The 15,345-nt window shown below is 31.1% G+C and overlaps 1 long non-coding RNA gene across 1 annotated transcript; it reads right to left on the reverse strand.

Moving 5' to 3' along the window:
- Positions 1-3,966: 3,966 nt before the first annotated feature.
- On the reverse strand, positions 3,967-7,810 carry LOC149554286 (uncharacterized). The gene is made up of 2 exons (XR_016353443.1): positions 7,663-7,810; positions 3,967-4,270 (listed from the first exon to the last, which is right to left on the reverse strand). It is a non-coding gene; the product is annotated as an uncharacterized LOC149554286 (long non-coding RNA).
- Positions 7,811-15,345: the final 7,535 nt, after the last annotated feature.

Below are 15,345 nucleotides of genomic sequence, written 5' to 3' on the forward strand. Positions count from 1 at the left end.
CCCTAGATATAAGTTATGATCCACTAAGGGATATAAAATTGTGGGGTGAAAAAATGAATAAATTGATGTCATATTTTGTTGAGATTATGCAAATTTTGAATGAGAAAAAGGAAGTTTTAATAAGTACATATCCAGATCATGCAAAGGAGGTGGATAAGAAGCTTGCAAGAAAATCTATCATAAATCCAAGATAATACACCCTCTGAAGAAGAATTGGATATACTGTGGCTAGAAAATTAGATGCACATCTTGTGTCAATATACAAGAGGCAATACTCTGAAAGACCTCCCTCAGAGCCATCTACAAAAAGACATAAGTTAGAAGTGCTGACTTCATCAAGGGTTGAGGAGTATTCACCTTCCCAGACTCCTATGCATTTTGATAGTGAAAATACACTAAGGGAGCAATTGAGATAGATGGGAGGCCAAGATGATGTTTTAATAATAATTTTAGAATTAGAGGAAGGAATGGCATGAGAGTCCCAATGCTAGTTCTAGACCTCACAATTGAGAATTTCAAGGGAAGGGAAATGGATCTTGTCAAGAAGCCCCTAAATTTTTTTATTTCTGATGATTATTTTGTTAAATCTAGGGCATTTATTCAATTCTTATGGAGAGCTAATATTTCAAATTTTAAGGAAAAATGCAAGAAATTGAAAGTAAAATAACCTAATAGAAAGGATCTTGCAATAGAAGAGGAAGTTAAGGAAGAGTTAGTGTAAAATTTTGACTGTATAACTCCAGAGGCTGGAAGACAATTGTTGAAGATTATATCTTGCTTATATCTTGCTTTTTGATGCCATAAGAAAGGAAAAAGAAACAAGATTCAAAATAGAAGAAGAGGCCAAGGAGGCTCATAAAGGAGTGAAATAAAATGGAGACCACCAAGCATTAGTGATATGGTCAATTCAAAAAAGAAGTGAATCTAGACTCCAAGAAATTTTAGATTCAAAATATACAGGGAGGTTGATGGTACACAGAGTGTCAGAATTTGACAGTGAACAATCAGCTCTGATGAGTGAAGAAGTGGCTGATTTCAATGTGAATGTAGCCAAGAAAGATAGACAGATTTAAATACTAGATTTGAAAAGGTTTTTGAAGCCTATGATGAAAGAGGGAGGAAATCAGTGAAAGGGAAAGAATTATTGCCAACTTGGAAAAGCAACAAGGAAAAAGAAAGATGGTGGAAGAACCAAGTCAAGAAATGATTACAACATCCCTTGCTCCACTTCCTCCTACTAGACCTATTATTGATATTCTAGACAACCCTTAGCATCAGGAATATAATATCAAGGATGAGTTGGAAGAAGAAAAAGCTAAACTCAGGGCTGCCCAAGTGGAAGCATTACAGAAATATGAAGATAAAATCAGCTATGCTATTATGTTTTTGATTGACTGCGTTAACTGGCCCATGTTTCATTTTGAAATGTCTAAACTCATAGATATGTGGGTTCAATTTAAAAAGAATGAACTTAATTTAAGATCAATTCTAGACAAATGGATCAGTAGGGAACATGAGCTAACTAATTGGTGTATCAATATCATTGATAAAATTGACACATATACATTGATTGAAAAAACCTATGATCATATCACTGACCTGTTGGATTTTGATGCAAAAAGGAATATATTTCATAGAAAGATGAATGCATGTTTTTCCAGATATGTAAGTAAAAGTTTTGATCTTTTTCCCAATGTTTTAAGCAACCCAATTAATTTCAAATCAAAAGAAATGTGGGGAAATAAAAATAAAAGAGATTATCAGTTCATAGATGAATGACATTATAAACAAGGAGGATAATATTTGGTTTGCTAGAATAGTTGAGAAAATAGTAAATGTCCAAATATTATTTGATTCTTTTTGGCTTGAGTTTGAAGAACTAAAGAAGGTGGGAAAGAGCATCGTGGATAAGGAGAAAGAAATAGTTAATTTTAATTGGCCCGATGACTCAATTTATAATGAATGGGCAAACAAATATACCTTAATATAAGAATCTTCATAGTTGGTAGCAGATGACAAATCATAGGGCATGGACACAACTGAAGAAGAGAAACAATTAGTTGAAAAAGATCTTATAACAATCGAGGAAGCAGAAAAATTGGCCCCACTACCTTTAGGAGAAATAATATAAGAAGAAAAACAAGAGGCTATTGTTGAGTAGGAAAAAGAGAAAATTGAAGAGGCCCCTGCCCCACCACAAGGCAGAAACAACTAGAGTGGTTATCATAACATGATACCTTACTTTTGTGATTCATCCACTATGGGTATGCCTATATAACAAATCATGAAACTACTTTTAAATAAAATGAAAAATGCCACCTGTGCTTAAGTCAGCCATCCTGTGGGTTGATGATAATTACACTTTGTCTTATTTGTAACTTTGTTTTGTTTAGAACAAATATCCTTCTCCCTTTGTGCCTAAAGCCTGTTGCAACTCATCTTATATAAATGAGTTTCTAAGACTAGAGGAAGGGTCTGACTTTTCATTTTTGAATGAAAATACACTTTCATTTTTTAGAATCAATCCATAGCTATATAATTGTACCATTTTAGAGATGCCATTGATGGAAATACAAAGTTAGATGGCTGAATCAGTTTTGAGTTTTATTTTCTCATTAAAGTTGACACTGAGTTTTATATTTTTAAAGAAGATAATACAAAAGTATTTACAGTCTGGTTACCCAATCTAGATCTTGTCTTCTTGTGTGGCTTTTTATTTTATGGAATTTGATGATAATGTCTACTAAATTTTAGTTATAATTAACTTCAAATTATATCTTAGTCCATGTTTTTTAGATAATCTAATGGAATATGTAAATGCTTCATATGAATTTGGGAGTATTGAAAGTTTTCTAAAGATCATGATAATAATGAGATTTTAGATTGAGTATTGTTCTCCTTTTCACAAAGTGATGAGATAGATCTAGTATTATGTGTCAAAATTCTTTAAGTAATAGCCCAATGGCCAAGGCACTGATCATTTTTAAATTGGTTGAATCTGGATGGATTATATAGTACAAAATTAATTAATCACAATTTTTTAATTTCATTATTGTAAGATTGAAAGTATAGCCTGCCCTTGATTTAAGGAATATTAGGGTTTGAGGAGTTTTCCATCTTGAATCCCTTTCTAGTCCTTATTTTAGAAGAATCATAAGGCATTTATCTGTTATTATGTAATTCACATCAAGAAGTGATTAATATGTTGAATAATAGTGAATTCCAAGGTATACTTGCCTAAATCTTGCAGAATTCAAAGGGAAGAAGATTGAAGCAATCTTACTAGTTGGCCCTATTATTTTTCTTTAAGAATACCTATTATGGTTTTTTGGTTGTCTCCTAGGTATTCTTTGCATTTACAAAAGGTAGTTAAAATCTTGTCTAAGTGAAGAACCAACATATCATTCACTCAGATGATGGAGAATAGATAGCTTAGAGAGCTAAACCATTGGAAATTCTCTCGAACAACATAGCAAAAATCAAGGGCCTAATGGAAGGAATAAATCTGTGCCTAGAACTATGTATAAAAGATAATTATTGAAGGAGATTCTCAAATAATCCTAAATTCATTTAGAAAGGGAAGCACCCTTAACTAGAAAATCAACTCAAAACTCAAATATGCACTAACCTTATTAGACATATTTGACGAAATTAGAATACAACATATATTTTGAGAAGAGAATAAAGAGGCAAATGAACTAGCAAACATGGGAGTAGATGGTGAAGACATATACACAAAAGTAGATAAGAAAAGGCCATAAACATATACGAATAACATAATTAAGGGGGAGAAATAGAGGAAGTTAGGAGTTCTATCAATACGATTGTTACCAATTTAACATATCTCCTAAATTTCTATGTTATATATTAAATAAGTGTGTTTTATTTGTTGACTAAGTGTGTTTAGTTGTTGAGATTAAATGTTACAGAATGAAAAGAATGCAGAAAGTAAAGTACATGAATCAGTAAACAAGAAAATTGATCACTTTTTATTCAGAATACAAGTACCAAAATAGTACATTTTTTATTGAAATATCCAAAACTATTTTGATGAGGTACAAAGTGTTCAAGTTTTACACAGTACTTAAATAAAATGCATTCAAATATTGCAAGCATTCTTAGCTCTTAACATAATATCTGAATTAAACACATTGTATAAATAGAAAAGTACTAAAAAGAAGATAAGAGGAAAGGCATCCATTGCCTAAATGAAATGTTTGTTGTGCTGAATGTTGAAGGGTTGAGCCCACATTTCTGTCTGGGAGTAAACCTACACAAAATGAAAGAAGAGATGGGTCAGATCCTATGAATTGAACAATAGAAATCTTTCCTATCATCTATACTCTACTATTCCTACAACATGGTTATTTAGATAACTATGTTAAAAGACAGGAAGGCAAGAGAGAAATCTGAAAATAAAACATGTTTATGCTAATAAGCTTGTTCCATGTGCAGATACAAGTATGAAGTTTGAGGTTGTTGAAGGATCTTGCATAAATTACACGCTTGAAGCCTTTCAACTAAATCATGTAGGGGCCAAGAATGAAGGACTGAGGAGGCTATCGAAGGGACAAACATAAATTACAAGCATGAAACCTTTTGGTCAAATCATGTAGAGGCAAAGACTAAAGACATGGGGAGATTGTTGAGGGTGCATACATAAATTACAAGTATGGGACCTTCTAGTTGAACCATTGAAGGAGATTGAAGAGAAGAGGAGATTGTTAAAAGGACGTACATTTATTACAGGTATGAAACCTTTCAGTCAAATCATGGAGGGCATATGGTATTCTTAGTCTACAGGTTAAACGATTTGGATCTTTATAAGTATACAAACAAGAAATAAAAAGGTGTTAAACAACAAAGTTTTTATGGAAAGATTCAGGATATGCACTAAAACTAAATAAAGATACAACAATTAATGCAATAAGGCATGAGTGTTTCTGTTATAAACATTTTTGATCCATAGATTAATCAACTGTCATTTATTAGTGGGTAAATTTGGAATATTATTGAGGAATGTAGTCTGTGATTTTGCAAGTATTAACCATAGGAAAGAGTGGATGTGTTGAAGATAAATATCACATTACATGGTTTGGGATAGATTGTTGTTCAAATGTTTTAACATGGCAAAGCAATTCAGTTACAACTAAAAGAGACTTCAACATACATATATATATATATATATATATATATATATATATATATATATATATATATATATATATATATATATATATAAAAGGAAGCATGATGCAATACGTTTTAGCAAAAACAAAGGGTGTTATTCAGAGTTCATGTATAATCTTAGTATCATATTAGCAATGGATTAGCAGTCATGTTACTTACCATAGAATTATAATAAAGTAAAATCCCAACCAATTTAATACCATGAATGGTCACAAGTAAATAGTTTCCAAGAACATCAAGCAGCCAATTGGAATGAAATGATAGAAGCTCATTCTAAAATAGATTGTATAAGATACTCTAATCTACATGAAACTAATAGAGTCCAGTCAAAGAATATGACATATTATGGAGTTTCTCTAAGTAGAGAATGCAGTTGTGCATAATGGCAAAGAAGTTAATAAAGGCTAAATGAAAATACTAAGAAATGAAATTAGCATGTACATCAAACAGTATCAGTAGATATATCAATAGGTGCCTTGTTAACAAGTGGGGGGTAACGCTACAGTTGAAGATAGCTAAAGAAAGTGCAAGAAAGATAGAAGCTCCAAATTATTTTTATAGATAAAATGGCTTACCCAATCTAATGCTGATTCAAAATAAAAATTGCTATATACTCCATGGAAGCACATGATAAGAGAGAAAGTGTTCTTGAAACATGATGTCAGGTCAATAAGAGTCTCACTTTCAATGACATATATGTCTTACAGAACTTTCTTGTTTTAGCAGGTTTGGACCAAAAAAAAGAGAAGAATTATCTGGCATTAAATGATCCTCAGACTCCTTTGTTAATACCAAATAATTTTGATGAAGAGAATGTGCACTATTGGCATAGCATAAAATGACAAAAATAACATAATAGTCGGGGAGATAAATCTGTGACAAGGTTACAAGACATCTATAGAAGATAAATTACTTTCTGATAAATCATGCCTACAAGAGGAGGTTGTGTCACTTAATGAGAAGAGGGTCGATCTTTTGAAAATTGTAAAAGTGTTGGAGAAAAAAGTGCACTTATCAACTGAGAAGACCAAGTATATAGAATGTGTGAATGAAGGCTTGAAGACTGAAATTAAGGATTTGAGATCATCTCTAGAAGAGAAAGAGAGTAAAATTTGTGGACTAACACAAGAGGCAAGAGATGCACAACTTAAATATGAAGAGCTTAATATATCTTTGGATGATGAGAGATCTTTGTATAAAGAGGTGGCTCATGAATGTGATGACTACAAAAAAAAATATGGAAAGGCTTCAGGTAGAGCTTGAAAAACAGATGGAGGCTATTTAGCAGCTCAACTTGAAATTTGAAAATGAAAAAACTTTTCTTAAAATTAAAATTGCAGAAGTGAAAGAAATAACAAATAAGGTTCTCACAAAGTTGGGCATGCTCAAGGAGTCTACTAGAGCTTTGCAAGAGATTACTAATCAGCAAGGAAAGCAACTTGAGGATGACAAAAACAAAACACATGCATTACATAAAGAAAGGGAGGAGCAAAGACAAAGCAATGTAGTTATTATTGCAAACAAATAGATACTTTCAACTAGAGATAGTGCTAATTTGCATTTTTTAATTTCCTCAAATCTGAGATGTAGGATGCAAGGGCATTACATGAACAAACCATAGCAAAAGTTATACGGTTGCAAGGAAACATTGAAACATTCTAGAACTATGATAATAAGAAAGTGAAATTACCTATGCCAATAGATATTAAAATAGAACCTCAAAAAGGGGTAGTGATCATTTTTGGTCCTAATGCTGGAGGAAGAACAACAAAAAAATCGGCACCCAAGAAAGGAATATACAATAGTAGCATTATTTTCAAATAAAACCCTATACTAGATTTAATCCAGAAAGCAAGAAAACTTCAGATTTACCTCTATAATGCAACAAAGAAGGCCTTTAAATCAACAAATCTTAGCCATGAAAGGAGCTCATGACAGGAGTCAACAAATCTCGTCATGACATCAACAAAAGATCACTCCAAGTGCCATTAAATTGCAGAGAATAAGACATGATAAAATCAAAAATAAATACCAAGTTCCAAGCAAAAGCTCAAGCTGACCACAACAACTCACAGAAAACATTGTCATCCAACCATTTTATGATGGCCATACAACCATTTAGCCAAGAAATAGCAAGAATTTCCAAAAAGATCTTCCAAGTTATTTATTACTTATAGCTCCAATTTCAATAGCAAAAATGAAATCTACGTGGAAGAACATGCCCAGTAACAACAAAGGAAGTTGTCCAAACAAAGGAGAAAACCCAACAAAATGGCACCTATCCAACAAGAACTCGTGCTACCAATGGTTGGCCATATAAAGAAATGGCATTATCAGCAATAACTCATGCCAAGAAGAAACTCATGTCCAAAATTGACCAAGTAATGACATCCAACAAATACTAGTAGCTCACGGCCATGGAATAAGTAAGGAAGAAGAAGGAAATTTATGGAAATGGGGTCCAAATCGCACCAGCAAAGTCCAAAAATGTCCATGGCAGGAAATCGCAGCAAAGCGTGGCGTCTCCAAGTTATAAAACATCCAAGACAAGTAGAAATTGTAGTCCAATATCCATGGCCGCAGCTAGGGTTTGAAAACCCTCTATTCCCCTTCATACGTAATGAGCTAATGAAGCCAAGACAATAAAATATGCCCCTCTTGCCTTTGATGTTTATTTTTTAGAGACCCTTTGCTATATTGTATAAAATTTTTGGGTCCATGCCATAATAGGCATTTTATAATATTTTGAAAACTTTAATTTTATTCATTTACTTAAGTTCTAACATGTATTTAATGAATAAATGTCTATATTTTTCATTAAATACATATTAAAATTTTAATAAATAAATAAAATCAAATAGATATATTTTTATAAGTGTTATTTATATTAAATTAATTATACATTTAACACTTATAAAATATATGATGGACAACAAATATATTTAATATTCCCTTTATCACATTAATTAATAGTGATGTGTTTTAAAAAATAAATAAATATAAACACATCAATATTAATTAATATAATAAAAAGAATTATGATTGTAAAATTAATAAATCAAGTGGTTGTAATTATAAAACCATTGATTTTATTAATTAATTAAAGGGAATTAAAAGGAGTTTCAAATATTTGTAATGCCTAAATGCAAGGAGGAGAAGTTGAGTGTCTATTTTTGAACTCCTAAAGGGACATTAAGTTAACACTTTCATGAAGACTTGAGTATGGAGTGATTTTAGGATTGCTAAGGGCAGTTCAAGATTCTCATGTGATGATGGAGTAGATTAGTGTTATTTTTGGTGATTTATGGATCAGTTAAGGGCAGTTATGCATGCAGTTCATATTGAGAGCCTATTTTATGTATATATTGCATAATTATGAGGAGTTTTACATGCTATATTTTTGGGTTGTTTGAGGGATCCAAGTCTGGGTTTTTATGCATGATTTTGAGGAGCTAGAGACAATTTTCAAGTTATCTATCAGTTGGGCAAGTGTTTGAGAGCAGTTTTCAAAGGCTTCTTCATAGTTTTTATCATTTTTTATTGATTGTTTCCAGGCATGATCTTGGAATTTGAGTTAGGGTTATGAGTTCTATATGTTGTACATTCACCTCATTATGGGGGATCTTCATTCGGATTCAAATTTTTTCACATTGCAGATTTTGAGTTGATTGTAAGAGCAAACTTGTAGCAGAGATTTTTTTAGCATTGGTTATAGAGATTCAACAATTCCTGCTCATTGATTCTTGTGCAATTTTGTGAATTTTTTACTTTAATGTTGTGTTTGCCTTCATTTAAGTTACATTCTTTATTGCAGATTTGAATCTTGATATGTGTGATTATAGGTCTTTGTTTGTGGTCATTGTCTTTTTGTAGAAAATTGGTGAAACCTAGGTATCCCTTTCAAAGCAGAAGATCCTAGTCCTTGCATAGAAACACTTTTGTGGTTGCATGTTTGTTTGAGTATTGTGAATCAATTGTGTCTTTTCGTAATCTATGTTGACTTGATTAAAGTTACATTCAAAACCATCGGTATATCACCTCATTTAGGTTAGTATTCATTATTCATTATTCACTTCTCAAACCCTTATCTCATGTATAATTTAGGATTAGGTGATCACAATTTAGGAATCGGCCTAGCTTCTGAAGATTCATCTCTCGTTTTAGGACAACCCACCACCTAAGAGAGTTTCCATGTTTCAGCAGGATGGATAGATTTTACATCTCGCTATAGGTGCAATCCTGATTGACAACAACTATATATATATATATATATATATATATATATATATATATATATATATATATATATATATATATATATATATATATATATATATATATTCACCTCTCTTATTATAAGTTTCATAGTAACTTATGAATTAGTCTAGGCTACATTTTTCTCATGTATTCCCCTATTTATACACTCTTAGACCTCTTATAGGTTAATTTTAGCCAAAATGTTAACATTTAGAGGTAGCAGGTCTTATGTATAGAAGATTTTTAGCAAGAATATATTTATAAGTATAGTAGCAATGTTGTTGGATAATAGTTTTCACTTATTTAATTGAGTAGCTTATGTTTCTCACCTTTGGTTCACTATATTATATCTCTAGTCATCTCTGATCTTTAGGTTGCCAACACTTCTTAGACTCCTTGTTTCATTATTTATATTATTTATTCTCTAGACTCCCTCAATAATAGTTTACTCATTGCAAGATTATCTTCATTTAAAATGAATAAATATCAGCATAGCTACAAATGATTAAAACAAAATTTTTTATCCATATGATCATCACCCTCATCATTTGGATATAGACAACTCTCATAGATTCTAGAAACTTTGAGATCAATATATGACCTTCTTAAGAACATAGAAGTTTCCAATCTGTTATTAACATGCTTTGGCCATTAGTTAGTCTATTGATCTTAGATTGACCATTGTCTATAGATTATCATGGAGTCTGGTGTCATCCTCTTCTATGCCTATGAGGATTGTACAATGGCCCTGACTGATTCTATGAAACCTAAAAGATGGAATAGAATGCTAAGGACTATAGATGACATGTCTAGGCTAGCCTTAACTAGAGCATTAGGGGAGAAGATCTTTAGCTATGAATATACTTGGAAAATTAATAGTGATGTAATAGGAACTCTCATTGCCTACATGGCCAAAGTTCAAATTGGCAACTAGGACATTATCAAGTTCTAGAACAATATGTTTGATCTTGAGACTTAGTTGTTTGGTATTGAAAATGGAGTTCTTAGTATTACTAGGGATCTTGAAATCCTTTATCTAGAAACATACATGGCCCATCCACCAAGCACTCTTCTACAAACTTGAGTAACTAGGCCCCCCTATTTTGAGCATTAGAGATCAAACTCTCTTTAGCACATAATGGCCAAGAATGAAACCGAGCATTCAATTCTTGCTCAGATGGAAAAATATAGTCCATGATATCAACAATGTATGGCTCCTTATATACCTAGTTTTTTTTACTATAATCCCTCTCCAACAATCAACTTTAGTGACATGAGAAAATTGGAATTTAATTTACCCAACTTTAATAAGTGAAGCAAGAAGAAAAAAATCTATAATTCACATTCTTGGTCAAATGGAAGTGGATGAGGATGAGGAAAATGCATAAGGATTTATCCTTTTATTTTCTCAAGATGAATCCTAAAGTTGGTAATAGCTCCGTAAAATAGCTCTGAGTAAATAGGTATGTTATCGACAATTTGATTCCAACCCATTTTGTTAACGAGGATTGAAGCCAAGTTAGGTATATGTAATAATTTATAATGTATTCTACCAACTGATATCACCCCATTTTGATTATAGGGTTTGATTTAGGTTTTTTAATGTATTTAGTATGTTTGTAGCATTTCCACTAGTAGCACTCAGAAAAGAAGGATAAGATATTCGTCATCATTATATATATAGGCTCCTTCCTTTTTGTAATATGTAAATATAGAATCCAACCGGAAGATTTCGTTTAAGATGATGCTCAGAATCCTAATAAGGAGTTTGTAAATATAAATAAAAAATAAAAAAGGTTTATTTAGTAAGGAACTTGATGCCTCTACAAGTCATAATCTAGTCTTGGATTTCTATATCCCTTGCTTTATTTCAATGGAAATGAATAAGAAAATGATCATAAGTAAAACAAGGACTATTTATTAAATTTACCCTATAGTGACACATCTCAAGGTGTAGTATGATTTATAATAATGCCTTCTAGATACCAAGAGTGGAAGTTTTAAACAGTCTTATGCTCTTAGCACAAAGAACATACAAGTAAATGGGTAGAACATAGTTATAACGTGTTTTAATAATTTCTAATAGTATTATCCATGGTGTTATGGATAGTTAGAATGTAAGTGATGGTGTAACAGAAAGTTTTGGATCTAAAGTTTGGATGATCAATATCATCTTAGATGAAACAATCAGGAGCAAATGTTTAGAAAGGAGAAATCATTAACTCAAGAATAGAGATATCACTTGAGTAACTTAAGCTTCAAAAAATAATTATTTTAGATTTGAAGAAATGAAAATACACAAAGAAATAAGATGATAATAATGGTTCAATTTAATTTATAAAAGGTGGATCAATCCCTAAGATATAATGAAAATATGATACATTAGGAAAACTCACAATTAGAAAAACTCTAATCTTAGATGTAACCATCAAATGATGGAATTGACTTAATAACAAAATATTTAAGATATTCTAACCTTCCATGAACTAAGGCAATCGGTAGAGAAGGTAATAACTCCAAAAGGGTTATCAATTTAGATGAAGATATGGTGATAATCACACAAGTTTTAGTAACCAACAAAAGTAAAGATCAAAGACCCTAGAATCAAGGTAGCGGTCTCAAGAAAGGAACTCAATAAGAACAAGGCATATGAATGAATCAATTTAAGCTAAGTATCCAATTAAGGAATTTAAAATCATCAAAATAATTAAGACAATACAAGGATGGAAGGAAATAATGAACAAGTATTATAATTGATAAAGGGAGTTGATCATAAGACTGAAAGGTGGGAACTTACTTGATAGACTAAGAAATAATAGTAGAACAAAAGATCAAAAAATAAATTACATATTAATTAACCAAAAATCTAATTATAATGATGAATCAAGTTCCTTCAATTATATACGAAGTGAAAGAATTTCTCAATCAATTGACGTTGCATGTACATTCAAATCTCTCAATCCTTTCATCTTCCCTCCAACTCTAAAAATCATCTCCACATCAACAGTAAGGAATCCTTATTTAAACTAATTAGCTAAGACACTCCATCCAAGTTTCCCATTGTTCTATTAGATGAACTCCCAAGTTCCCTCTTACTACCTACTAAACTGAACAAGTTCTCAACTTGTATAAGGATTTCCACCATGAACACTGTAATAAAATTGAAGGGGCTCATACCTCAAATGGCATTTGACAACCCAATTTTGGATCAACACCTTTCTATAGTTCTCCTTAACATGCATTTCCTCATTTTGAGAGCTGTATACAAGGATTTTGGAAAGGAGTTCATTCACAACATTAAATGGTATAGAGTTTTAAGTGACATCACATCAATGTTCATAGCCATATCTTCTTAGTTGAGCCCAATAAAACCTATATCTACTCCTTATGTAAGAGGATATTTAAAGCATATTTTTGGGGAATTTAGACAAGGTAATGACCAATATACCTAATGATATTTATATATGCAAATCATGCCATTATGACTCACCTTTTGATAGCAGACAACTTATTCTGCTCTACCCTATGGTGTCCACTTTTGATATTGATCACCTTATCAATTGGCTTCCTATTGTAAAGAGAAATGTGGCATTCCTGATGATCTTCATCTACATTTTCCCAACAAAAAACAACAACTAAATGAAAGATTAAATAAAAGAAGACAATATAACTTCACGGGAATCCATTCAAGTCTTATCTTCTAACCTGCTCGAGCTTTCCAATTCAGGATCAGAAGAGTCACCTAAAAATAGTGAAACCCAATCTCCACTTTTAATGCCTAAAGATGAAGAGACTTATTAACATGCTACATTCTTAGATTTTTTTGTTTTTCTGTGATTCTCTCTATTTTTTCTTGTCAAATATGAGTTCAAAATAAAACTAAGGAAAAAGATTCTAGATATTAACATGATATAAAATCCCCAAATTTTGTAATTTCCATTTCAAGACTGAAAAATGAAACTAATATTTCAGTTTTATGTATCTCATTAAGACCCTTAATCTTTATTCTAATAAAGGTGAGCTAATAAGAACAATCATTCAAATGATTAAACTTTATTAGATAACCTAAAACTTAATAATAAATCAGCAATAATCACACTATTAAGAAGGAAAATATTTTAACATGGATAAAAAATGATAATTAATTTAAGGACAAGTTGCAATTACAGTCTATTACATTTTTACAAGAAGACCAATAAGAATCAGTTAATTATAAGCACCAATTGAAGATGTCATGACATCATAAAGTAATATCAAATATACAATAGTTTCAGTGCAATAATTAATTGTCCTAGATCCTCAACTAATAGATTAATGCAACATTAGCATAATTAAGTCATTAGTTAAGGACCTATCAAAAACTATCATAAGCATATAAAAACTAATATAATTTCTATATCATAAACTTTAATAAATAAGACTTTTTAACATCATACCTAAACAATTTTAAAGTGTTTTCCTTAAAAACAAGATTAAATAACAAGGAGAGTTTACCTAAGTCATTAAACTTATTCATCAATTTAAACAAAACCAGCATAAAAACAATTTTTTAGAGAAATGAGAGTGGAAAATAAAAAAAGTGTCAAATAAATGCATAAAAATGCGTCATGATAAGGCTAACTACTAATTTTGTTAGTTTTCTTTTACATTCATTTAAGATATGGTGTACTACTAACAACAATCTTGGCCAAAAAAAGTTATACTTTTTGCAAAGTATGCATTGTTGAGGAGAGCAGGGAATTGAAATACAACTCAAATCCCTTGCAAAGAAACAAAGTTATGTGATAATTTTATATCAAAACAGAGAAAAATAGTGACATCAATAAAGGACACTACAAGAAATAACAATTATGCACACAAAGAGGACCACTAAATACACAAAGGAAGACACTACAAAAGATTATGCAAATATGTTTTAAAATAATAATTATGTAAAGAAAATGATAAGTTGAAAATCAATGTAAGAGAGGATATGCCTTCTCAAAGTCCTTTGTCAAAAACAAAAACAAATGTACTATTTGTATATAGGACATGAAATGTCTCGAGCTATGCTGGGGGTTTCCTTCCTTGCCCTTTTCCCCCCAGTGCCTGCACTCTAAGCGGGGAAAAAATTTGTAAAGAATTTAAATATAATATACATGGAACTATGCCAACTACCAATAAAATAAAATAAAACACAAAAAATTATAATTTGCAAAAAATACCTTAGCTGCACCAACTTGAACTACCATTGACTATTCTTGAGCAAAAAAAACCCCAACCCCATGATATCTTTCACGGTCATTTTAGTAAGATTTTACAACTAGTTCATCAACATCAAAATTGGCCTTCCAACAGTACCCTTACTAGGCCCCCAAACAAGACCAAAGACTTGTATGTAATATCCCCCTCTAATGATGAAATATAATATTAAATTATAATAGACATCCCTATTTAACTAAGTAGTTGATATATACATAATGACATGATGAATTGACCATGATTAAACCAATATGTATTAGTTAAGTTGTCAATTGTATAGTTAACTAATAATAAAATTAATAAATAAATTTTATACATTGAAGACATTAGATAAATTAAATATATAATTACTAAACTATGAAGAATAACTAAAGGATGCAATGAATAAAGTTAATAATAATGAATTACTATCAATTTGATAAAATCTCTAATTAATTCCCAATGTGGGGTCCATACTTTCAGAAACTCCACATGTCACGATACGTGTGGGTGATATAAATGACATGGTGGTGGGATCAAAGATGGGAAGGTGTTTATAAGAAGCAATAGTGAGAAAATTAAGAGAGAAAATATTTAGAAGGAATGACGTAGAGTAAGAGTAAATTCATATCGCATGGGAGAAGTAGCAATGAATGAAAAGAAGAATGACACAAAGTC

The sequence above is a fragment of the Cupressus sempervirens genome, chromosome 6 (genome assembly GCF_028749045.1).
Source record: "Cupressus sempervirens isolate cs-2001-9-10 chromosome 6, ASM2874904v1, whole genome shotgun sequence".
NCBI lineage: Eukaryota > Viridiplantae > Streptophyta > Pinopsida > Cupressales > Cupressaceae > Cupressus > Cupressus sempervirens.